This window comes from Siniperca chuatsi, linkage group LG16 (genome assembly GCF_020085105.1).
Source record: "Siniperca chuatsi isolate FFG_IHB_CAS linkage group LG16, ASM2008510v1, whole genome shotgun sequence".
Lineage (NCBI taxonomy): Eukaryota > Metazoa > Chordata > Actinopteri > Centrarchiformes > Sinipercidae > Siniperca > Siniperca chuatsi.
In genome coordinates, this window is record NC_058057.1 from 198602 (window position 1) to 223854 (window position 25253).

The window sequence follows — 25253 nt, forward strand, 5'->3', positions numbered from 1 at the left end:
CATTTAAACTGCATGTGGGTCATTTCCTTAAATCCTAACATTAACATAACCTTAGAGTTAATTTAGGTTAAAAAGTAGACACAGACAGAAACTAAACCAAAATACTTCAGAGATGAGTTGCGCTTTTCGCAGCATGCCACTGTCCTCTCTTCTTCCTCTACTCTTGCCTCTTTGGCATCTGCCCTCTGGCAGGCTCATTTTAGGTAAAACCTGCACTCTTAAGATTGAAAACCAATCAAAAATGATAAATGCCAACCTGACCATGACAGTATGTAGGAATGTTTAGTAAAATACTCATGCATATAAGTGTGAAAAATATATTTGTGAACCATTTTTAAAGATTAATGCCCTCAGTAGGAACCATGGTTTATGTGGACTTAGAAATCTACTTTGTATCATCAAATGTCAGTGACAAGCACACCAAACTCCCTCTGGGGTTCACATGGTTTTAACCTATTAACTCTCTCAAATAAGTAAAAAGATTTCTTCACAGGTGGAAAGACTGCCTGTGACTCTATGAAGGGAACAGCGTGATCGTCCCTCCACAGCTGCTGAAAGAGAACGCAAAATAAACCAGTGGAGTTAATGGGTGTGCTCCAGAGTGCACAGGCTGTATATTTGGTCTTGTCAGGTGAGGCCATTTGATGCTGATTACATCTATCACTGTGAGCCAGTGCAATTACTCCCAAACATAAACATGTCAGCCAGTCCACTTGGCATTATTGCTTGTCAGTACATTTGAGCCCTGGCCATTGATATTTCATCACATAAACATCTACTCCTATCAAAAATAACATTCATACAATGTATGAGTCTTATCTTTATATAATGAAGAAAAGGAGGGCTTTCACTCAAAAAACTATTTTACAGTTCCAACAGTAACATAAAGGTGGGAGGACACGTCTTAATTTATACTAATCAAAAATCACAGAAACCTTTAAATTATTGAAACAGCACACAAACACAAGTCAGCAGGTGATGAATGAGCGGGCCTGGGCTGGGCTCATCCATCACCTTACCCGTGCGCCTGGCAGCACCAACGTGACATGAACGGTCAAATAACGTTTAGCACACTGGGAACCCTGTGTTTGGGGGGAGATTATTACTGTCACAGTTTTAATGGATTAGCTTGGACCAGTGCAGATTCAGCCAATGGGGCGCAAGGACTGTACATTAGCATAGCTATCAGAGGTCCAGCCAGGCAGCAGCAGGTTGGTGATTGACAGATGGAGGCGACTGCCCAGCAGACATGTAGCCAGTCTAAGGCCAAACAGCGAGGAGCCAATTATGTGGGGAGAAACAGGGTCATTCATCATTCTGTTAGACACCTGTCCAGCCACACAAAGGAGACTTGAGAGCCTCAGCCAGCATCCCTAGACAGAGATGATGCTCATTAGATTGGACTGGGAGAAATAAAGCAAGCCCAGGGTTCACATTTAGAGCACACAGCACAAAGACAATACAGATGATGGAAATGTGAGATGCGTGCAGTTCTGTAAGTGGAAGAGGGGCAGAGCTTTTCTTTTCTCGTCACATGTGCCTCAGGAGGCAGAATGAGACACCAAGACTGCCAGAGGGAGGGCTCCTAATTCCCACTAGTGTTGCTGCAGGTTCTTTGGATGAAAATACTCTAGAAGATGTTGTGTTACATAGTTTTTAACATGATGTTAAAGGAAGTGTCTGTCAGATTAGAGGATCAATATCATTCTCATCTATAGTACAGTGTCCAAAACAATTCTAATGCTCATACTTAGCAACCATGAGATGTGGTTGAAAGCTTTGGAAAACTAAGTTGGACCTTGTGTTTCAAAACAGTTCAAAGCTCAACTAACATGCTGATATTTAGCAGGTAATGTTTACCATATTCACCCTCTTAGTTTAACATGCATGCTAATATTTGCTAATTAGCACTAAACACAAAGTACAGCTGAGCAATCCATCCACAAAGTTATGATTCATCATTTGGGAATCATGAAAGTCTGTACCAATTTTGGTGCAAATCCACTCAGTAGATGTTGAGATATTTTCATTTTAATAAATTAATAAATGAAAACGCTGACCTGCTGGTGGTGCTAGAAAAGTCAGGGGATCAAAGTCATTAACATTCATGTCTGAGGTACATGAATGTGTGTACAAAATATAATGGCAATCCATTGAATATTTGTCAAGATATTTCAGTATCGACCAAATATTGCCATCCCTAGAGCAAAGCTGCTAGCAAGGCTAAAATTGAGACAATGTGGTTTTAGGAATAGTTAGCCATTGTAGCTTTTTTTGCTTTACGCATCTATAACAATTACATCTGTCAAACTATAAAGAAAATCCTGTGTATCACAAATCTAATGAAAAGACCAAAACCAATGTGTTATTCCATCTCTCAATACTTCCCTACCCTATCTGTGGCTCTAAGCCCCAAGTGCATTGGATCCTACTGATGATGTAAATCTTTAAAAAATATATATAGTTTCATTTTTGTGTGTATTTATTTGTTGGGTGTATTTATTCTTAGCCTGCGTTCCGGCTTTTGGCCCTGATTCCATTTTAGTAGCAATCCACGGAGAGAGAGAGAGAGAGAGAGAGAGAGAGAGAGAGAGAGAGAGAGAGAGAGAGAGAGAGAGAGAGAGAGAGAGAGAGAGAGAGAGAGAGAGAGAGAGAACTTAGACTGTGACTTTTTCTCTCCCCTGACCCGGTGGAACAGCACCCTCTCTATCCGGGACCTCCTGGTTTACAAACTAAGCACTAATACAAGTGACTATTGCTTAGCTGTTGTTTCAGAACATAGACATATCATTTCATGCTATACACACAGAACATAACACATATTTAAATTTATATGAATGACTATGCAATTTGGTGCAGACATTCATGGTCTTCGTGAACTTTTCATCTAGTGCCATGATTAAGTCTTTTAAATACATTTTTTAAATGTGTCCATTAGTTTGGTTTAGCTATCTAACAGTTCAGTTTTGATTACAATTAGCTATACTCTTGTCTCTCTGAGTTAATAATGTCCCAGTCATTTCTTAATACATGGTTATGAAGATGATGTCTGCCAATGCAACAGTGGCTCATTGATGAGCTTTTACACAACAAAAGAGCTCTATGGCACAAAGGAATAAGGGGGAGCTGTGGCTCAGGAGATCGGGTTGTCCATTAGTTGCTGGGGTGGTGGTTTGATCCCTGGCTCCTCCTATCCAAATGTCCTTGAGCACGATACTAACCTCAAATTGCTCCTGATGGCATGGCAGCTCTGCTGCCATCGTTGGTGGCTCAAAACTTGTTAAGTGCTTTGTCAGTTAAATTAGAAATGCGCTATATAATGCAATATCAGGCATTGGATACACAATATATCAGCTGCAGATTGATCAGCCCTCCTATGTGTCATATCAGAATCAGAATCAGAAATACTTTATTGATCCCTGAGGGGAAACTCTTTTGCTACAGCAGCTCTATCACGTCAGTGCACACAGGAATAGAAGTACTAAGCAAAAAATATAATACACTATAATACAGGTCAGAAAATAAATTAAGTACCAAGTGGGTATAAGTATAAAATAAAATAAGTGTGAAGTACAAAGTGGGTTTACCGGTTGATGATGATAATACGGTATAAAGTAATAGTGCATGAACTGTAAAGTTAAATGTAGCTTATTAGGATTATAATGAGACGGAGGATATTGCACAACAGTAACAGAGGTATGAATAAATATCAATATCAATAAATAGGGAATTTTAAACTTAAAAGAGTATATTGCACAGGGGTATTATTATTATGTCAAGTATTGCACATATGTAATGATCAATGTCCAGTTTATTGACCCAGGGTCATATAGACTAACACTTAGAGGGAGGAGTTAAAGAGTTTGATGGCCACAGGCAGGAACACGCTCTATGGTGCTTTTTGGGATGAGTCTTCAGCTGAAGGTACTCCTTTGCTTGACCAGCACGTCATGGAATGGGTGGGAGACACTGTCCAAGATGTCATGTAGTTTGGCCAGCATCCTCCTCTCTGACACCACCGCCAGAGAGTCCAGCTCCACCCCCACAATGTCACTGGCCTTACGGATCAGTTTGTTGAGTCTGTTAGCGTCCGCTACCCTCAATCTGCTGCCCCAGCATGCAACAGCATACGGGATAGCACTGGCCACCACAGACTCCACTAGAGGTGGCTCTGGCCCTTCCTGTACAGAGCTTGAGTGTTTTTAGCCCAGTCCAGTTTATTGTCCATGTGTACTCCCAGGTACTTGTAATCCTCTACAATGTCCACAATGACCCCCTGGATGGAAACCGGGGTCACTGGTGCTATGGCCCTTCGTAGGTCTACAACCAGCTCCTTAGACTTTGTCGCATTGAGCTGCGGATGGTTCTGCTCACACCATGAGACAAAGTTACCCACCACAGCCCTGTACTCAGACTCATCACCACCGCTGATACATCCCACCACAGCAGAGTCATCAGAAAACTTGGCAGGTGGCAGGTCTCTGTGTGGTGGCTGAAGTCCATGGTGTAGATGGTGAAGAGGAAGGGAGAGAGGAAGGTCCCCTGAGGGGCCCCTGTGTTGCTGACCACGCTGTCCGACACACAGTGCTGCAGGCGCACATGCTGTGGTCTGCTAGTCAGGTAGTCCACAATCCAGGACACTAGGGGAGCATCCACCTGCATCACTGCCAGCTTCTCACCCAGCTGGGCTGGCCGGATGGTGTTGAAAGCACTGGAGAAGTCAAAAAACATGATCCTCACCGTGCTTGCTGGCTTGTCCAGGTGGGTGTGGATGTGGTTCAGCAGGAAGATGATGGCGTCCTCAACTCCCAGCCGGGGCAGGTAGGCGAACTGAGGGGGGTCAAGGAGGGGTCTGACCATGGGCTGCAACTGTTCCAGCACCAGTCTCTCCAGGGTCTTCATTGTGTGGGAGGTCAGTGCCACCGGTCTGTAGTCCTTGGAGCCACTGGGACGTGGCGTCTTCAGCACAGGAACGAGGCAAGATGTCTTCCACAGAACAGGGACCCTTTGAAGACTCAGGCTCAGGTTGAAGACATGTTGAAGAATTCATCAAGTCCTGCCCTCAACCGGCAACGATTTATCTTCAAACACAGGAACCTTACAAACAGCTGTAAAACCTGAGATTTAGACTGCTTTTTTCCCATCGTTCTTCTCCAGCTACCTTCAATGATTTCTTCATCTAAGCAATCAACCTGTCTGTCAGACCCCATAGATATGATCAATCTGTCTTTATTAACAGGCTATGTCCCACAGTCTTTTAAACCTCTTCTTAAAAGCTCACTCTTGATCCAGGGGTTTTAGCCAACTATAGATCTATATTTACCCTTCCCTTTCTCTCTAAGATCCTTGAGAAAGCACTTGCCAATCAGTCATGTGAATTTCTACGTAACAATAGTTTATTTGAGGATTTTCAGTCAGGATTTAGAGTGCATCATAGCACAGAGATAGGACTGGTTTATATTTGAAATGACCTTTTCAGAATCAGAATCAGAAATACTTTATTGATCCCCGAAGGAAAACTCTTTGTTACAGCAGCTCTCCTTTACATCAGTGCACACAGGAGAAAGTACTAGCAAAAAATATAATACAATACACTATAAAACAGGTCAGAAAATAAATGAAGTACCAGGTGGGTATAAGTATAAAATAAAATAAGTGTGAAGTACCAAGTGGGTTTACCAGTTGATGATGATAATACAGTATAATAATACAATGTAATAATATAAGTAATAAGTAGTGGTGCATGTACTGTCGAGTTAAGTGTAGCTTATTGAGCTTATTAAGATATTGCACAACAGTAATGGAGGTATGAATAATATCAATATCAATAAATAGAAAGAGACAGGACTGGTATATATTTCAAATGACCTTTTAATTGCATCAGACAATGGACTTGTCTCTGTACTTAACTAGATCTTAGTGTTGCATTCGACACCATTGACCATCACATCCTATTACAGAGACTGGAACATTCAATTGGCATTAAAGGAACCGCACTAAGCTGGTTTAAATCCTATCTATCAGATCAATCTCAGTTTGTACATGTTAACAGTGAGTCCTCTGTGCACGCCAAAGTTAGTCACAGAGTTCCACAAGGTTCTATTCTTGGACCAGTTCTATTCACCTTTTATATATGCTTCATTTAGGCAATATTAGGAAACACTCCATAAACTTTCATTGTTATGTGGAGGATACCCAATTATATATATCAATCAAGCCAGATGAAAGTAACAAGTTAGCTAAACTTCAAGCATGCCTTAAGGACATAAAAACCTGGATGACCTGCAATTTTCTGATGTTAAACTGACGAAACTGAAGTTATTGTCTTGGCCCCAAACATCTCCGAGACACATTATCTAAAGACATAGTTGCTCTAGATGGCATTGCTCTGGCCTTCAGCACCACCTTAACTTCAAGGACTGCCTTCTTTCACCTACTTAACATTGCAAAACTCAGGCACATCCTGCCTCAAAATTATGCAGAAAAACTAGTCCATGCATTTTCTTTTTTACTTCTAGGCTGGATTATCAGGCTGCCCCAAAAAGTGTTTTAAGACTCTCCACTTGATCCAGAATGTTGTGGCACGTGTACTGACAAGAACTAGGAAAAGAGATCACATTTCTCCAATATTAGCTTCTCTCCACTGGCTCTCTGTAAAATCCTGAATACAATTTGAAATCCTTATCCTCACCTACAAAGCTCTTAATAGTCAGGCACCACTGTATCTTAAGGAGCTCAGAGTACCTTATTACCCCACTAGAACACTGCGCTCCCAGGATGCAGAGTTACTTGTGGTTCCTAGAGTCTCCAAAAGTAGACTGGGAGCCAGAGCCTTCAGTTATGAAGCTCCTCTCCTGTGGAATCAGGTCCCAGTTTGGGTTCGGGAGGCAGACACCATCTCCACATTAAGAGTAGGCTTAAGACTTTCCTCTTTGATAGCGCTTATAGTTAGGGCTGGCTCAGGTGAGTCTTGAACCATCCCTTAGTTATGCTGCTATAGGCCTAGACTGCCGGGAGACTTCCCATGATGCACCTATCTCCTCTCCCTCTGTATGCATTCTTAACCCATTAATGCATGTTACTAGCGCAACATCTTCTCCCTTCTGTAGTTTTGTGCTTTCTCGTCTCTCCCCTGTCGTTTTCAGCAGGTATTTCTGCCTCCGGAGCTGCAGAGTCTGGATCTATGATTCCTTGCTACTGTCGCCACGTGCTTGCTCATGGTGGGTATTATTTGGTCTCTGTAAATATAAAGAGTACGGTCTAGATCTGCTCTATAGGAAAAGTGCAATGACAAATTCTGTAATGAATTGGTGCTATATAAATGTTGATACTTTAGTGAACGTTCACTGACAATATATTACATTTGTCTACTGCCAAAACATGCGATCTTGCAATACAACATGTAGTGACTACTACTAGCCTATGTGTGTGTGTGCATTACATTACACTACACAAACTTTTATGATCATGTGTAGGCACTAGCAGTACTTACTTACTGGTTAGGGAAAGATTGTGGTCTGGTTTAATACAGAGTGCTGTACCTTGAAGCATGAGACATGACATGTTTAACTAAAACCATGATCTTTCCCTATCCTTAACCAAAGTGCTTTTGTTGCCTAAACCTGACCACGCACAGTCCTGCACCTTGTATGCCCAAAATCCACCCGAACCATGTCACTATGAATGCGGAGCAGTACATACAATTAGCACTTCATTAATGCAAAACAATGTCTGAACAGAATCCAGGCAATGATTATGTTTGTCACAACTACATAATTGGAAAAACAATTTAGTAATATATAAACAATAATTTCAAGGAGACAGGGATGCAATTATGTTCAAAAAGGGTGGGCCTAGCAGTACAGGCCTATGGCATGAAAGCATCAGATTGCCATGATAACAGGGCAAAATTCAATGTGTTGACATGCTTTTAATATTTAAAATGATTTTTAATGGCTTTCGATTGTGTAACTGCTAAAGAAGCAACTTTCATTTAAAGGAATGTTTAAATATCTCATACACTGTCCATCTAGAACATGGATGTATTAAACAGACTTGCAATTGATCCTCTCATCTCACTATTAAGCATTATTGCCCAAAGAGCCAGGGCTCCTTTAGTGCCCAGGCTATCCAAACACAAGGTTACACAGGGGCATGGAGATGTAGCAGAGACACAAGTACTTCTCATTCATAGAGTATCGTTACACTATTATTGCATTTTTAACGACCAAGGACACAGGAGTTTGCCTTTTTAAAAGCGAGGGTGTGTTTGTGAGGCCCTCAACCCTCAACTTCCTGGTCACGCCTCATCAGCCCTCAACCCAGCTCCCTCCACTGATCACAGACTATAAACCCCCGCATAATGCTGAAATTAACAAACGCTTGACATTTGCTCCACGTCCAATTACTCAATATCCAAGGCTGAGCACATGTTTAATCAACATTCATATCCCCTAGGGACGGAGAGAGAGCTCTCTGCTCCACCACCCAGGCCACATTAGGCCTGTTCCCATGGGCCCTCTTGGCAGGCATCACTGTTTACCTTCTCCCAAACTCCGCTGGAGACGGTGTCATCCCCCCTCCTCCTGGGTCCTACAGTGCACATGGTGGTGCCAAATTTAACCGCACAGGGGAATGTTGGTTGGTGAGCAAGAAATCGATCCACCTACCACAAAGGGGTCATGAAGAATACTAATCAAACACCTACCCCCCCTTCTTAGCTCTTCCCCTTGCTGTCATGGCCTGATGACGTTCGTCCAACTCTCAGGTCAAGAGCAGCTTGGACATAGCAGGGGTAATGTGCTGCTCCACAGATCCAGAGCAATGAAGTGACTGGTTGAAAGGAGTTGGCATGGATTTCTAACAAAGAAGTTTGTTAAATGTATTACTGAGACGAAAAGGGATGAATAAGGGTACGAGTTACAGAAAAATCACCTAAGGATGAGCCCTGTCTCTTTAAAAATCCAAGGTGTGTGTGTGTGTGTGTGTGTGTGAAGCATGGAGACTTGGTTCTCCTCACAGTGGGGGAGACATGCAGGGCAGATGACTCCATAGCATCTGGGATGTGCTGGACACATGCATGAGAGATTTACAAATATACATGGGTGATAATGAGTTATTCTTCATGCAGCAGCAGTGAGTGCTCCACCCTCATCATTTGTGTTTATGGTAAAATAAACACAAATGAAAAAATGTATCACTCCTAACAAAATAAACTAAACTCTTAAAGGGTCCTTTTACGGGTCCGTAATTTCTGAATAATAACCAAATTTGTATTAAGTTTCCTACAATTAACTATATAATTTGGTACTAATTATAGAAGAAACAGTGTTCAGTTGGTGCACTTTAAATTATTTAAATCTGATTGTTTGCATATTTTAGTCATTGCACAGTAGGCCAGCTAACAATGAAAAGATGTGAAGATTTGTATAGCAAAAATACAATTTAACATATATGGAGGAAAAAGTTTGATACTATAAATGAATAACTAATGAATTTTCTTGGTTTTAAATGGAACACTTCTTTCAAGGAAATTCTAACTTTTCCTATAATTAGCACCAAATTACACAGTTCTAAGAAACTTCCTAGGAAATTACAGAAAATACTGCATTACTGAAAAATTGTGTATTTGGACTTCTACACTATATTTACATGTCAACTATCATCAAGTTTATACACTCGAAGAAAATGAAATTATACTGTTTTTGGTTTTGTTCACATTCTAGTGTGTTCTAGTTAAGTCAATGCAAAGCTGTGATTGCTTTAAAAAAATCTTATGATCATTTTTTAGTGTAAACCTCTGTACATGCTTGAAATCATCCCTCTGTAACCCTTAAAGGAAAAGTTAACATTTTTGAAAACAACACTGTACAGTACACTGTACTGTATGTATGTTCTATAATCTGCGCAAAATCTTAATCTGCAAATTAACTAATAACTCGAGCCTCAAAATTAAGTAGTGCAGTAAAAAGTTCAATATTTCCCTTTGAAATGTAGTCAAGCATAGAATTATGAAGAAGCAGAAAATGAAAACACACAAGTACAAAAACCTCAATAATTATTATTAAATTATTACAGTACATGTCTAAATTAATTATGTCTGAATTTGGTTAAGTGTTAGGAAATATACATTGCCGTGTTCAAATGTACTGAACAACAATCAATTAAAACCACTGAACGCAACAAAATCCAGTGGTGTAGTAGAGTTCGGTCTCAGTCTCAAGGTCAGTCCTGAGGCAGTTTTTTCTGTTATCTAAGACTGGCCTCTGTCTCTTAGTGTTTTGATTCAGACATGTCTAGCTCTCAACCAGCGGTCTCACCTATAACAGTCATAGGTCTCCAGCAAAACCAGTTGGCTTGAAAAGAAATGTACAGACTTCCTGTCCAGCGCCTCTGGCTGCTTCATTTACAAGTGCAGGTAATGTGCATTCTCCATAGTGTGTCTTTGCCATGCAACAAGCAAGCATCTTCAATTTAGATGTGTAGTTTTATTATCAGATGTGTGGATATCAGACGTTCATAAGTTGTGCAACAAATATGAAGAATGTTGAATAGACACCACCAAAACTTGAAAACCACCAAAATCATTCATTCATTCCATTCAGTGTATCTTTTCTTTCTCAGCAGAGGTGAACACAAATATAAGCACAGACATTTCATAGTCATTTGGGGGGCCCCTACTGGCCATGAGGCCGTATGCAGCTCTTAGATTTAGCAGTGGTAGCAGCTCCTGCATGTACAATTATTTTGGCTAATATTGTTGTAGCATAGATAAAATCAACATTATCTTTCAAATGCTAATCAAAACTAACTATTATCTTAACTTTAATTTTGTTTAAATCATGTGTACACACACAGCATACAGACAGATGCAGGGACGGACCAGGCCAGAATGTGTGTTGTAAAGGAATTGCCAGATTGCTGATCAAACAGAGGATTACATCTGTATGTATGTGTGGTGCGGATATAAGTGGATGTGTCAGCGAATGATGGATGACCAGGGGAATGTGCTGCATCCCTGAAGTCTTATACAACCGGCCCAATCCCCCATCCATCTGAGCCTGCCCCAGCTACCTCATCTGTCAGGGAAAAGCCATTTTCTGTGCAGCGGTGCATGGTGCTTAAGGTTATTCCATTTCTTTATTACAAACCAGGATGTGGTCCTCCCAGTATACTGTACACCAGTACAAATACTCACCAGCTGCTGCATAAAACATCTTTAATCAAGCTTTGAGTTTATTTTATAGATTTTTTTCTCCCCTTTTTGGCTTTCTGTATTTTCAGACTGAAATTAAATATTTCTCAATGAATTAATTGAAACCAACATCTCCCTTCACCATTCCCCCACAATTAATATGAAAGAAAGCAATGTAATGGGAGCCAATATTTACATGTCAGGGTGCATGTTGTGTCTCCGATCTGCGTGGGGTTAATATGAGACGGGTCAAGTTTGGAGACTGTGCTGTGCTTGGGGAAGCCACACAGGGAGACAAAGACAGGGCCCCCGTCATCATTAATCTTAGTCAGTGGGCAAGGCTGGCCCAATCTGCATGACCAGGGCAGTGACAAATGCCACTATTGGACTGGGGCGTCGCATCTCCCCGGCTTCATTTCCCGTTAATGTCACATCCATCACGACCGGCCCTGTCCTGCCATGTCAGAGGAGATGAGACTGGCCATGGGTAAGAATTAATTGGAAGGACAAGAGCGAGTTTATAGGGTGGACCCAGCATCTGGGCACAGGCAGAGGAATGAAGTTTTTTTGGTGTTTGCTGGTATAAATCCACTCACAAATTATTTTAAAAGATGAACCTTTGTATTGGCATGGTTAATTAGTGTTGGAAATGACAGAAATATCTTTAATAGTGCAATTGATTCTCCAAATGTTGCTATTAAGGCTTATTAAGAGGTTGTAAAGTAATGAGAATATTGCTTTTCTTCTCCACAACTCTAAATGATGACACATCTTTGTGTGTGATTTATTCTGGATGGATTTAGTTCAGGCAGCACTCAGTGACGTACTACTGCCCTCTGGTGATAAATCCTGCCTTGATAAATATGTGAAATCCAGCACAGGTTCATCATGTATTTCTCCATTCCTGCACTGAAAGCAAGCGGATAATTTAAGAAAGTGGATGATAACTCCAATGAAAGACAAAGCCCATTATTCATTTCATCTATATCTACAGTTTCACAGGAATATTATTATCATTATGACGTATCACTGATACATCAAAATAGTTAAATGCTATAATGTTATAAGGACATTATTAACTTTTCCTCTCTTTTTTTTTGACCATTAAAATTACCAACCTTTTATCGCCAGAAAAGGATGGTGATATTGAGCACCAGATTCTTCATAATGTTACACTTGGTTGTTCACATGAAAAGTTAAAGAAATAGTTGTGCCAAGCATGAAAAGAGACCTGAGAGAAAGTTCAAACCCTAGCTCCTTTCTCACAACAGATTAAAACCTCACTGGTTACATACAGTGTAGAGATGCAGTGCTATTCAGACGCATCCTCTCTGCAGAGACATGCTGAACATCTGCGTATGTAGATGCAGCGGCTGGTAGCTCCTTCAAACTTGCTACATTTTTGTTTTAAATTGTTGTTTTTTTAGGCTTTAATGCTGAAACATCCTTGAATGATGTCTGATTGGATTTGATATAAAAGGCTAAACCAAAATTGTTCAAATCAACTGGATCAGGAGATTTTGACTATGGCAACGGCTGCGCATGTAAATGCTGCGGCCTGTAGGCTAGCTCCTTCAAACTCCCTACATTTTTGTTTTTATCTGTTATCTTTTTTTTTACGGCTTTATTGCTGAAACACGTCTTACCTATTCATCGGAAAAGAAAGCCGGGGTTTGGATTAAAGAGCAGCGGACCTTGAGCCAGATCAACCGGACCAGGCACGACGGCATCCGTGCCTGGTCCGCATCCAATTTGGATTTGAGGCTGCTCCTGGCCAATGTCCAGTCTGGACGAAATGGGAATCAGGCTGGCCAAGCAATGGGAATCAGAGACTGTTGTGCCCACATCTATACTGAGGCCTGTTCCACCAACACCCCAGATGTTCTGAGCTGAAGGAGCGCAAGGCTCTGGCAAGATGAGGAGACGGACTGTGTGTTTACATCGATGGTGCTTGGTGCTCAAGTGCAGTCAAAGTGGACGGACACTGTTTTCAGATGTCGAACATTTTATGTGAAGATAACAGCCATATTATTATCTTTACTATCTTGTTGCTGCTGTCTTGCATTACCCCAGACACAAATTAAAAAATATATATAGAGGACGAGGTGCTGGAGGAGGGACCATCATGGGAGGACAAACCCCTACATGGGATGTGCCACCGGAAAATAACTGAAGTGGCTGATCAAGAAATCCTACCAATGGCTAGAGTGGGCCGGACTTAAGGACAGCACAGAGGCACTCATCATGGCTGCACAGGAACAGGCCCTGAGCACCAGAGCAATAGAGGCCCAGATCTACCACACCAGACAAGACCCAAGGTGTAGGCTGTGCAAAGAGGCCCTTGAGACAATCCAGTACATAACTGCAGGGTGTAAGATGCTGGCAGAGAAAGCATACCAGAGTAGTGCGCATGCGCCAGCCCGCATGCTGCCTGTTGCCGTAGCTCCGTCTCGTCGTCTTACTTTTTCCAACTTTTAACTTTCCTTTTTCTTCCAAACTTGAGTAACTTGTGTGTAAGTGTAATTTAAACTACGCTCTTTACAAAAATGAGAGTAGAAAGTGTTTTGGTACTTTTTTTCGCCATGGAACTTCTTCTTCTGCTACTCGGTCAGGGCACCGCTGCAGATCAGTTGTTTGGCCACATTGTTTACACCAGGGAACAGCTGATCGCGCTGAAGCCCAGCGGCATGGCGACCAGGACTACCAATGTCCCCACTGAGATCTGGAGGAGGACACACCGAGGATGCAGAGGTGGAACAAAGCGGCGAGGGAAGAGAGAGGGGTGCAGATAAATGAGACTTAAGAATAAGAGATTTAAGTCATGTCTGCCTTCTCTCGTCATGGGCAATAAAATGGACGAGCTAACGGCGTTAGCCCGGAGTCACTCGGAATTCCGTGAGTGTAGTTTGATGTGCTTCTCAGAGACATGGCTACACCAGGATATCCCGGACCATAACGTTTCCAGCAACGGCTTTCAGACTGTTCGGGCCGACAGGGATCACACCGGGAGCGGTAAGTGGTGGGCTTGCTGTTCTGGTTAACAACAGAGGTGTAACCCTGGTCACATTACTATCAAGCAGAGTATCTGTAGCCCGGACATTGAACTGTTAGCTGTGGGACTCCGGCCATATTATCGGCCATATTAATTTTCACATGCCATTGTTGTGGCTGTTTACACCCCCCCCTCTGCTAACCCAGCATCGGTGTGCAACGCCATTCACACTGCCATAGCACAACTCCAGACTCAACACCCGAGTGCACTCATATTAATCTCGGGTGACTTCAACCATGTCAGTTTTTCAACAACACTGACTAATTTCACCCAGTATGTGAGTTGTCCTACTAGAGAGGAGAGGACACTGGACCTGCTGTATGCTAACGTTAAGGATGCATACAGCTCTTCCCCCCTCCCCCCTCTGGGTAGGTCAGATCACAACCTGGTTTACCTTAAACCCTGCTATGCCTCTGGATAAAAGGCAGCCAGCGACCACAAGAACAGTGAGGAGATGGTCAGGGGAGGCCTACGAGACACTGCAGGAATGTTTTGAGGTGACAAACTGGGATGCATTCTGTGAGCCTCATGGAGAGGACATTGACGGGCTCAGTGAGTGCATCACTAGCTACATTAACTTCTGTGTGGACTGCAATGTCCCAACCAAGATGGTCCATTGTTATCCAAATAACAAAGGACATCAAGGACATTCTGAATGCCAAGAGGAGGGCCTTTACTGATGGTAATAGAGAGGAGGTGAGGGCTATCCAGGCCGACCTGAAGGTGAAAATCAGGGAGGCCAAGGAGAAGTACAGGAGGAAGCTGGAGCAGAAACTCCAGCAGAACAACATCAGACCGACTGGCAGCAGAGGAGTTGAAGGCAGCTTGGACAGGGCCAACGAACTTAATCTGTTCTTTAACAGATTCAACACACCGGCTCCTGCTCATCCCCCTCTAACTCAGCTGCTGCTGGCCCTCAAGCTCCTCTGAGTACTCTGCTCCCCCCTCCCCATCAGGCTAACGGCCCTCTCCAGACCGACGACCCCCCCCCCACATGTAACTTCTGCTGTGTGCCTGACTGCTGACCAGGTGCGAGGACAACTGATGAAGCTCCACTCAAACAAGGCTGCAGGCCCCGATGGCATTAGCCCCAGGGTGCTAAAAGCTATGTGGAGTCCTTCAACATGTCTTCAACCTGAGCCTGAGTCTTCAAAGGGTCCCCATTCTGTGGAAGACATCTTGCCTCGTTCCTGTGCCGAAGACGCCACATCCCAGTGGCTCCAAGGACTACAGACCGGTGGCACTGACCTCCCACATAATGAAGACCCTGGAGAGACTAGTGCTGGAACAGCTGCAGCCCATGGTCAGACCCCTCCTGGACCCCCTTCAGTTCGCCTACCAGCCCTGGCTGGGAGTTGAGGACACCATCATCTTCCTGCTAAACCGCATCCACACCCACCTGGACAAGCCGGCAAGGATCATGTTTTTTGACTTCTCCAGCGCTTTCAACACCATCCGGCCAGCCCTGCTGGATGAGAAGCTGGTAGTGATGCAGGTGGATGCCCCCCTTGTGTCCTGGATTGTGGACTACCTGACTGGCAGACCACAGCACGTGCGCCTGCAGCACCATGTGTTGGACAGCGTGGTCAGCAACACTGGGGCCCCTCAGGGGACTGTCCTCTCTCCCTTCCTCTTCACCATCTACACCACGGACTTCCACACAGAGTCCTACCACCTTCAGAAGTTTTCTGATGACTCTGCTGTGGTGGGATGTATCAGCGGTGGTGATGAGACGGAGTACAGGGCTGTGGTGGGTAACTTTGTTTCATGGTGCGAGCAGAACCATCTGCAGCTCTATGCGACAAAGTCTAAGGAGCTGATTGTGGATCTACGGAGGGCCAAGGCACCAGCGACCCCGGTTTCCATCCAAGGGGTCAGTGTGGACATTGTGGAGGACTACAAGTACCTAGGAGTGCACTTGGATAACAAACTGGACTGGACCAAGAACACTCAAGCTGTTTACAGGAAGGGCCAGAGCCGCCTCTATTTCCTGAGGAGGCTGAGGTCCTTCAACATCTGCCGGACAATGCTGAAGATGTTTTATGAGTCTGTGGTGGCCAGTGCTATCCTGTATGCTGTTGCATGCTGGGGCAGCAGGTTGAAGGTAGCGGACGCCAACAGACTCAACAAACTGATCCGTAAGGCCAGTGACATTGTGGGGGTGGAGCTGGACTCTCTGGCGATGGTGTCAGAGAGGAGGATGCTGGCCAAACTACACGACATCTTGGACAGTGTCTCCCACCCACTCCATGACGTGCTGGTCAAGCAAAGGAGCACCTTCAGCGGAAGACTGATCCCACCAAAAAGCACCACAGAGCGCCACAGGAAGTCATTCCTGCCTGTGGCCATCAAACTCTTTAACTCCTCCCTCTAAGGGTTAGTCTGTTTGACCCTAGGTCACTAAACTGGACATTGATCGTTACATCTCTGCCATAATTGAATAATTGTGCAATATTCTGTGTACTACTCCCATGCAATATTAGTTTTCCCATGTCAGTTTTTCTTATTTATTGTTATTGATATTATATACCTCTATTACTCTCGACAGTACATGCACCTCTGCTTATTACTTATTGCTTATTTATTACATTGTATTATTATACTGTACTATCATCATCAACCGGTAAACCCACTTGGTACTTCACACTTAGTTTATCTTATACTTATACCCACCTGATACTTAATTTATTTTCTGACCTGTTTATAGTGTTTTATAGTGTATCATATTGTTTGCTAGTACTTTCTCCTGTGTGCACTGACGTAAAGGCGAGCTACTGTAACAAAGAGTTTCCCTACGGGGATCAATAAAGTATTTCTGATTCTGATTCTGATACATGGAGCGCCATAACCAAGTGGCTGGCATAGTGTACAGGAACATCTGCACGTATGGACTGGAAACCCAAAGGTCAAAGGTGGAAACACCTCCAAAGGTGGTAGAGAATGACCGAGCCAAGATCCTGTGGGACTTCCAGATACAGACTGACAGAATGGTAATGGTGAACCAACCAGACATTGTGGTGGTGGACAAACAGCAGAGGAAAGCCGTTGTGGTTGATGTGGCAATACCAAGTGATGGCAACATCAGGAAAAAGGAACACGAGAAACTAGAGAAATATCAAGGGCTCAGAGATGAGCTGGAGAATACTTGGAAGGTAAAGGCGACAGTGGTGCCTGTGGTCATCGGAGCACTCGGGGCAGTGACCCCCAAACTGGAGGAGTGGCTACAGCAGATCCCTGGAAGAACACCAGACATCTCAGTCCAGAAAAGTGTAGTACTAGGAACAGCAAAGATACTGCACAGAACCCTCAAGCTCCCAGGTCTCTGGTAAAGGACCCGAGCTCGAAGAATGAGACCACCCACGGAGGGTGAAGGACGAAGTTTTTTTTTTATATATATATATATATATATATATATATATATTGCATGTGTGTAGCATGAAGGGACTACTAACTTAACTCAGCTGACTCAGCCCCGGGGTGCCAGGAGCCAAACCTGGCAAGAACACCACCTTGGTACTGTATTCCCTGTCAAACTGGCCACCGTCGGTCTCGCAGGTTGTGTTCGTCATGGTTCGGCTGTGTTCACTGGAAGCTAGACGCTGATGCTAGCTGCATGGCAGGGGGACGCACATTCAGTGCTAATCGCTAAATGCCAATGTGGGATTATGATGATGATGATGAACAATTCACTTTCCTGTTTCCTTAATGGAAACACGTAAATATGTGGAATCAAATAGCACTCTGTTAGCCGTTTTGCTCTCCCGGCCAGGCCCGGGACCGAACCGAACACAACTTCCGTGACAGATGGACCGAATGTTAAAACCAACCACATATGACAGTATAATGTAATGTTAACACATAAAGCGCAATAGTTTCTTTAAGTTTGATAATTAGGCCTGCTATGGCATGTTTATGGCAGGTTATGTTGTCTTGCCAATGTAACCATGCATGGTTACATTGAGAATTTTCAAAATATGTTGTTAAGTACAAATCAAGCAGGGGAATTACCTGTCCGACAGAAATGTCCTTTTAGGTGCTGTAGGTCTCTCCATTTGTGAGATGTGTGTTTACTCGAGTTTCATCTCTGGCTTGATCTAATTTTTCTTTTTAGCTCACTTTTCCTCGGAGGAGGAACAGGCAGCTTTTTTTTCCTGCTAGCTTTTTCTCCACCGCTGTGTGCTGAAACTCTCTTCTTAAGTCACAGAGGGGAGGAGGGGGAGGGGAGTATAGGGAGTGATTGACATTGAGTTAGAAAATCCCTGTGGCTCTAATTGGTTGTTTTCATTCAGGCGTGGTGGATTTTTGCAGATTGGATTACAGCACTAGGGGAAGGCAGAGAGGCCTGACTTTTTAACAGAATACTTGACATGAATATTAGATACCTGTCAGGATATAATGACAGTTTCAGCAGATTTAACATAAGGTGATGTTTCCAAAAATATAAAGCAGAAGTAGCTACATTAGACTCTTTGAATGGTGTAACTTCAAGGTTAGCAGTAGGGTAACCATCTTGGCATAATGCATGAACAATTCCAAGTAGAAATAACAGGAATTTTTCCTGTTCATCCTTTTCTGCTGACATTGTGTGAATGTAGCCTAGTGCTGTGCTCACATCATTTGGGATGGATGGTAGAGATTTCCATGTTTACACCATCTGAGTATTCATGATTGGACAACTCAAGATGGTTGTATAATTTTGATTTGGTCTTGTGAGGATTACTCTAAACTAAAAATAATGCTGTACTGACAATAATGAACTAAACACTAAATTTTACTTAAATTATGTGGAAACAACAGACTTTGGCTGTCTATGTGTGTTTGTTTTTCTGGAACTTCTGTATTATTAAGCACCAGTATATCACAGCTTTCAGGAAAAATCTGAGTTTCTCAGTCATGATTCAGACTTGGATGTTGATGTGAGCAGTATTTACCAGGGTGAAGCACCTATATAAAATCCAGTCTTTGTTAATGTTAGTAGTTGTCCAGTAGCAGTCCTGTATTTGAGGGAGGGACTGTGCCTTTCTTTACATTTGTAACAAAGATTGTGCTTTTGACTACCTATAATAATGTTATAGGACCATTGCAGGGATACTACATAATGTACAAGCTAAACATAGAACATGACATGATCTTACATGGTTAATATAATAATGCCATTGGATATTTAAAGTATAGAGATCCAGAGATGGCTTATGACTGTGATTACATATGAGACATAACGTTGGCAGTGCAGACACTTTTTAAGTGCATCTAGAGATATTTTGGGAATATCAAAAAGGTATTTTGTCTTCTAGCCACAGAAATATAAAATGCACAGTCCTCTGTCAGACATTGACACATGTACAAGCTGAATGGAATTGACACACTCATCCTGTGACAAATGGGAATAATGTGCTTCCATCATCACACACACTGCACCAGAGAATGCAAGTGAATGGAGGCCCCGGCCAGAGGAGAGCACTGAGCGGCCTGACAGCAGTCTGATAACAGGCCACTTCTGAATGATTCAATCAGGCAGCTCAGCCCCTCAGCCAAGTGCCAAGACGTGCCCATCCCTGTGTGTTACACCGATTAGCTGCACACGCATGATGAGGGATGAAAGAATTTGTCATCATTTGCATCATTCCACAGAGATGGAGCCGCAGCCAGTGATGGGTCCAGGGCTTGTCAAGTCCCACGGGCAGTTTGCAGAGGGAGTGTGGAAGGATCGTTTTTTCTCCATTGTAAACAAAAATCTCACATTCAATTTGTCTGGAAAGAAACATAAAAAAGGAGACTATTGCTGCTCGACCAAGATGGTCTGCTCATCATTTGTGGCACCACATGATATTTTGGTTGCTTGCTGTAGAATATTTCTAGATTTAAATACACCAGCAATATTTTGTTATGTTTATGAGAGGGAACTGCACACTTTAATGATAAAATATCAAATACCAGTGATGTGGTACTGAAAAATGCCATCTCATTAATTTCATCATAAATCAAACACTAACATAACACTAAGGGACTGTATGAACATTTTTAGGGGGTGTTAGAAAAGGACTGTTTTCTTTTTGCTGAAATGAGGGTAGTCTGACATTTTTGGGAGAGCAGGGGATAGTCTTTAAATTTTTACTTACCCCAGATTAATATTTCCTTGCAAAAGGTGCAAAAAGTTACATGAAAATATGGCTTTTGTGTGGTGGTATGATGGAGCTTTGCCATAGCTCTGCATTAGGACTTTATTTTTCCCAGCACAATCAACTAGCAGCTAATAGGACCAATATGGCAGTTTGAACATTATCTCTCCAAAGAGCTTGTTATTTTGCGCTGACCCATCATTCCCTGCATCTTAACATTAAGCAGAATTAGTACATATAAATGTGTCATATAAACTTAGCCTATGATAATAGGTTCATAGTTGTGCATTAAAGGTGCTATTGATAACATTCAGCCACTAGATGACGCACTCCCTCCCCCTCCCTCCTTCCATTCCATTACAGTTGTTGCCAGTTCGTTGCACAACCTGCATATTTCATGGTCAAGTGCAGTGTGACTGACTCATTCATGTCAAGTGTTGAATCTTTTGTGATAGAGTAATTCATTTTGCAACATGTAGCTATACATTAGCTATAGATTTAGGTTACTTTGTGCTGTGGTGTTTCATGTAACCTTATCTATGTAATCTTAGGATATGGCTGGCTAATTTTAGGTAACGTTTAGCTTGTCCACTCAGTGTCCAAAGTAACATATTTTCCCCACTGGCCAACTTGGCCAGTAGATCAGAGTTTTACTGGCCCCTTGTATATTTGTAACTCTTTTTCATTCATCATTTAATAATTATAGGGGCCCTATATTGCAACACTTACTGTAAAATGACATATCAATCATCCTTACACTATTAGGTAAATATTTACATTTTAATCCAATCAAAGAGGACAGTACATTGTAGGGATGCTATTAAAACCCACAGCGCTCGACATTACACAGACAGCTACAGTAAAAATTGACATTAGCTAGCGTTAGTGTTAGCGTAGTGTTGACCTAACATTCCAAGTGTTTTCTTGCTAAAAAAAATTTCATAGTGGGTTATAAAAAACAGCTGAGGGCCACACAGCAACAATGGCTACAGGGAGAAAGGACGACTGTATGATCATGTCAGTATTTTCAGATTTTTATATTAATGTGAGTACCGTAGCTGTTGAGCTCAACGCAGCTGGCTACTTGGCTAGCTAGTGGACTAGTCTGCCACTGGCCCGGACAGACCAGTGACTGGTCAATCAACTTGCCTTGCATAAACTTGTACTGGCCCCAGGCCATCTCTAAACATGAGATGCCGCCACCCACATTTTTGAACAGAGCAGGAATTTTTTTTGTCTGTGCACTCAAAACAGTCCTGTAGAGCTGCTGTAGCATCATCTGTCCATACTTTAAATGTTTTTTTTTCCTGATGGTTTGAGCCTTTTAATCTGTTGGGAGTAAGATAAGTGGGCAGGAGAAGCAAGGAAATATGGTCTGGTTGACCAAAATGGGGGCAAGGAATGGCATTGTAGCTGCCAGAAATGTTTGTATACACATGGTCCAGTGTATTTGTTCTGCTGGTGGAATTTAGGTAAAATAGCTCTGTGGTCTGTTTGATTAAAATCATCAGCTACGATAAAAATACCACCAGGTTGTTTTCTCATGTAACTGCTGATGACCTCATATAGTTCCTGTAGTGCATTTTTTAAATTTGCATCTAGGGGAATGTAATCAGCAGCAACAAAAACACTGGTGAACCCTCTGGGCAGATAATATGGTCGACATCCTAACTTTAAAAAATTGACATCTGGGGAACATTGTCCATCAACTTTGATTATGTTTGAGCACCAAGCATCAAAGTCTACACCGTAGACTGTATAAAAGACATGGACATAGCCTCCAGTTCTGAAAAGTTAAGTCAGTGTGGAAGCGCCTTAAACAGGGCGCGACTCCACTGGTTCCAAAAAGAAGTCAGATTGTATAGAAGTCTATAAGAAAATGACCCTACTTCTCACTTGATTTATTACCTCATTAAACAGTTTCCTAATGAGTTTATGGTCTCAATCGCTAGTTTCAAGTCTTCTTCAATACAGCATGATGTCCATTTAGTAAATTATGGTCCCATTTAGAGTAAAATAGACGATAAAGCAGGGTATGCTTTAGGCTAACCTACCTTGTGATTGACAAGTCGCTACCACAGCAACAGCTCTTACCGGAGTCTTGCATTCTGTCGGGCCGGAACACGGACCGTCCATCAAGTGCAATAGCTTTATGTTGTGATGAAGCCAGGTCTCTGTAAAGATGAGGGCACAACAGTCTCTGATTTCCCATTGCTGAGTTGGCCTGAGTCTTATTTCATCCATTTTACTTTCCTGCGACCAGACATTAGTCAGAAGTAGGCTGGGTAGTGGAGCAGCCTTAGGTCCAAGCTGGGTTAGTTTAGCTCTTATCCCGGCTCTCTTCCCCTCTGGCTGATCTGGCTGGATGGTCAGAAGATGACTTACATATTTTTTCCACTTCAAACAAGTAAAATCTTACATCTCCTTCTCCCTCATTGAACAATCCATAATCTATGAATATGCAAATATTGTTCATTTCCAAAGTTTTACTAGGATACAAGCTGACACTCTGCACTGAGCTGACATACTTAAATGTTTAAGTTCACCGGCAGAGTGTCAGGAGGGAGTAGGGGGAGCGGTTGGGACAAGCAGATTGTGAACAGCACAACAATGCAATTAAATTAGGGATGACGTCATTATGGATTAAGGTTTACATTATTGTACCTCGGGCATAGTTTAAAAAAAAAAAAAAAAACGCTAAGTGACGCAAATCAAACACACCTACGATGTTGCAACCAACAACATACGCTGGGTCTGGCTAACATGCGAAATGCTAAAATACTCATGGTGGATTCTCCAGCGGTGACTTCTGTGTTCACTGAGGAACTTTCTACCTTCAGTGAGGTGTGTGAAGCTTTTCTGCTGTTTTTGATTATTAATCCCTGACACTTGACTGCGGAGCTTCATTCAGCTCAGACTGGTTGAAAACTTTGAGGAGTGCAGTGGGACAGAGAGGCTGAGTGGACTGGTTATATTATTCATTGAAAAGGATCAAGTAAACAAGGTGAGCCTAGAGCAGATGGTGGAGGAGCACTTTGCAGTGCTTAAGGCTCACAGAATGATTGTTCTTTTCTATATCATGTCTGTATCTGAGACCTGAACATTAATTTTCTTTCATCAAACTGTAACCAGTGCTTGTAATCTGGTTCAGGTCATTAATCAACCTACCAGGGTGTTTACTAACGGTACAGGAATCATATCATCCACGTGCATTGATTACATTTACACTGATGCTGGAGAACCTTCCACCCAACCTGTATCTGTTCCCATTGGATTTAGTGATCATAATCTAGTAGCTATAGCCAGGAAAGCCAAAGTTCCAAGGGCTTGGCCTAAAGTGTTTAAGAGATCATACAAGGGTTAAAAATATTTGTTGGTCTGATGTGAGTAAAGAGAGGGACCCAGATGCTGCATTTGATGTATTTATGAAATTGTTGCTTCCAGTTATTGAAAAGCACGCATCTGTCAGGAAAGTGACTGTTAGAACTGTTAGTAGCCTACACTGTGGATTGAAGAGGAGCCGGAAAAAATGCATGGTTGAAAGAGGTGAAGCAAAAGTAGTGTATTTTATTTATATAGCGCCAATTCATAACAGAAGTTATCTCATTGCACTTTTCCTACAGAGCAGCTCTAGACCGGACTCTTTATTGTCATGGTGGGCCACAGAGCCCCCCCGGTCTTCGTATGTTTCTGTGTACCTGTCTCTCCTCGTGTTTTCTGGCTGTCCTTTGTCTGTCCTGGTGTGTAAGTGTGGATGTGTCTGTGCTCTGGGCTGGTTTCCTGATCTCCCGTCTGCGTCTGATTACCAGCACACCTGGCGTCAAAAGACTCTGATCAACACGGTTTATCTACTGGACTCATCCACGCTTCCAGCGCCAGATCGTCCTCCGTACATCCGTACGAGTACACGTAACGGCTCCCGCAGCGCTTAACGTAAAGTTTCGGTTTTGTTTCTTGCCTCAGTAATAACTCCGCTTGTCTTGTCTCGTGTTTTCAGACTTTCGCTCTGCCGGTGACCACCGCCTCAGCCTGCCCTTCAGATCACCCGGACATCAGCTACCACGCCGATCTTCGCCTCCGGACACTGCCGGCCATCCACACCACATGCCCGGCTTCAGTGATCCTCCGCCTGGTCGGTTCTGCCTCCCCACTACGCTCGCCTGCCCGGAGCCAGCTCGCCTCGTCTCCGTCGGAGTGCCGTCAGTCACGTCTCCGACTCGGCTCAGTCAGATCCTTGTAGAGGTCACGGGTGACGCCGGATCTAGCATTCAATTTCATGTGTAATAATCTGCACAATAAAAACCGTCACATTCATCCAGCCGTTTCTGTGAGTTCCTGCATTTGGGTCCTGGAAAATAGCCCGCTTAAGACATTTATAATATTAATTACAGAGACCCAACAAATACAGTAAGTCTGGCTGCACATCTGAATGGCAGACATACTGTAAAATAAGGAACAATGTGACTAAACTGAACAGAAAGAAGAAGAAAATGTATTATGAAATTAAGATAAACAATATAAAGCATGATGGAAAAAGCTCTGGAGTACCTTGAATGATATCATGGGCAGAAAGAGTAACTTAGCTTCATCTTTCATTGAATCAGATGGGTCTTTTATTATTAAACCTTTAGACATTTCCAGTTTTTTAAATGATCATTTTATTGGCAAAGTGTGTAAACTAAGGCAGGAAATACCAAAATCAATTTATGAGCCATCATATTCATGTTTAAAAGACAAAATAATGAAAGACAAGAGTTGTACTTTTGAACTGAGTATAGAAGAGGTGGAAAAATATTGCTGTCTATCAATAATGAGAAACCACCTGGTACTGACAACTTAGAGGGGAAGCTACTGAGGATGATAGTGGAACATACTGCCACTCCTATTT

General features: G+C 42.7%; 1 long non-coding RNA gene across 1 annotated transcript in view; it reads right to left on the minus strand.

Annotated features, from left to right (window-relative positions):
- The window catches only part of LOC122863399, a 34478-nt gene extending 10280 nt beyond the window's left edge, over positions 1-24198 (minus strand). The window contains exons 1-2 of the long non-coding RNA XR_006375004.1: positions 24064-24198; positions 22420-22539 (exon numbers count right to left, since the gene is read on the minus strand). This is a non-coding gene — a long non-coding RNA (uncharacterized LOC122863399). The remainder of the gene's footprint in view (positions 1-22419; positions 22540-24063) is intronic.
- Positions 24199-25253: the final 1055 nt, after the last annotated feature.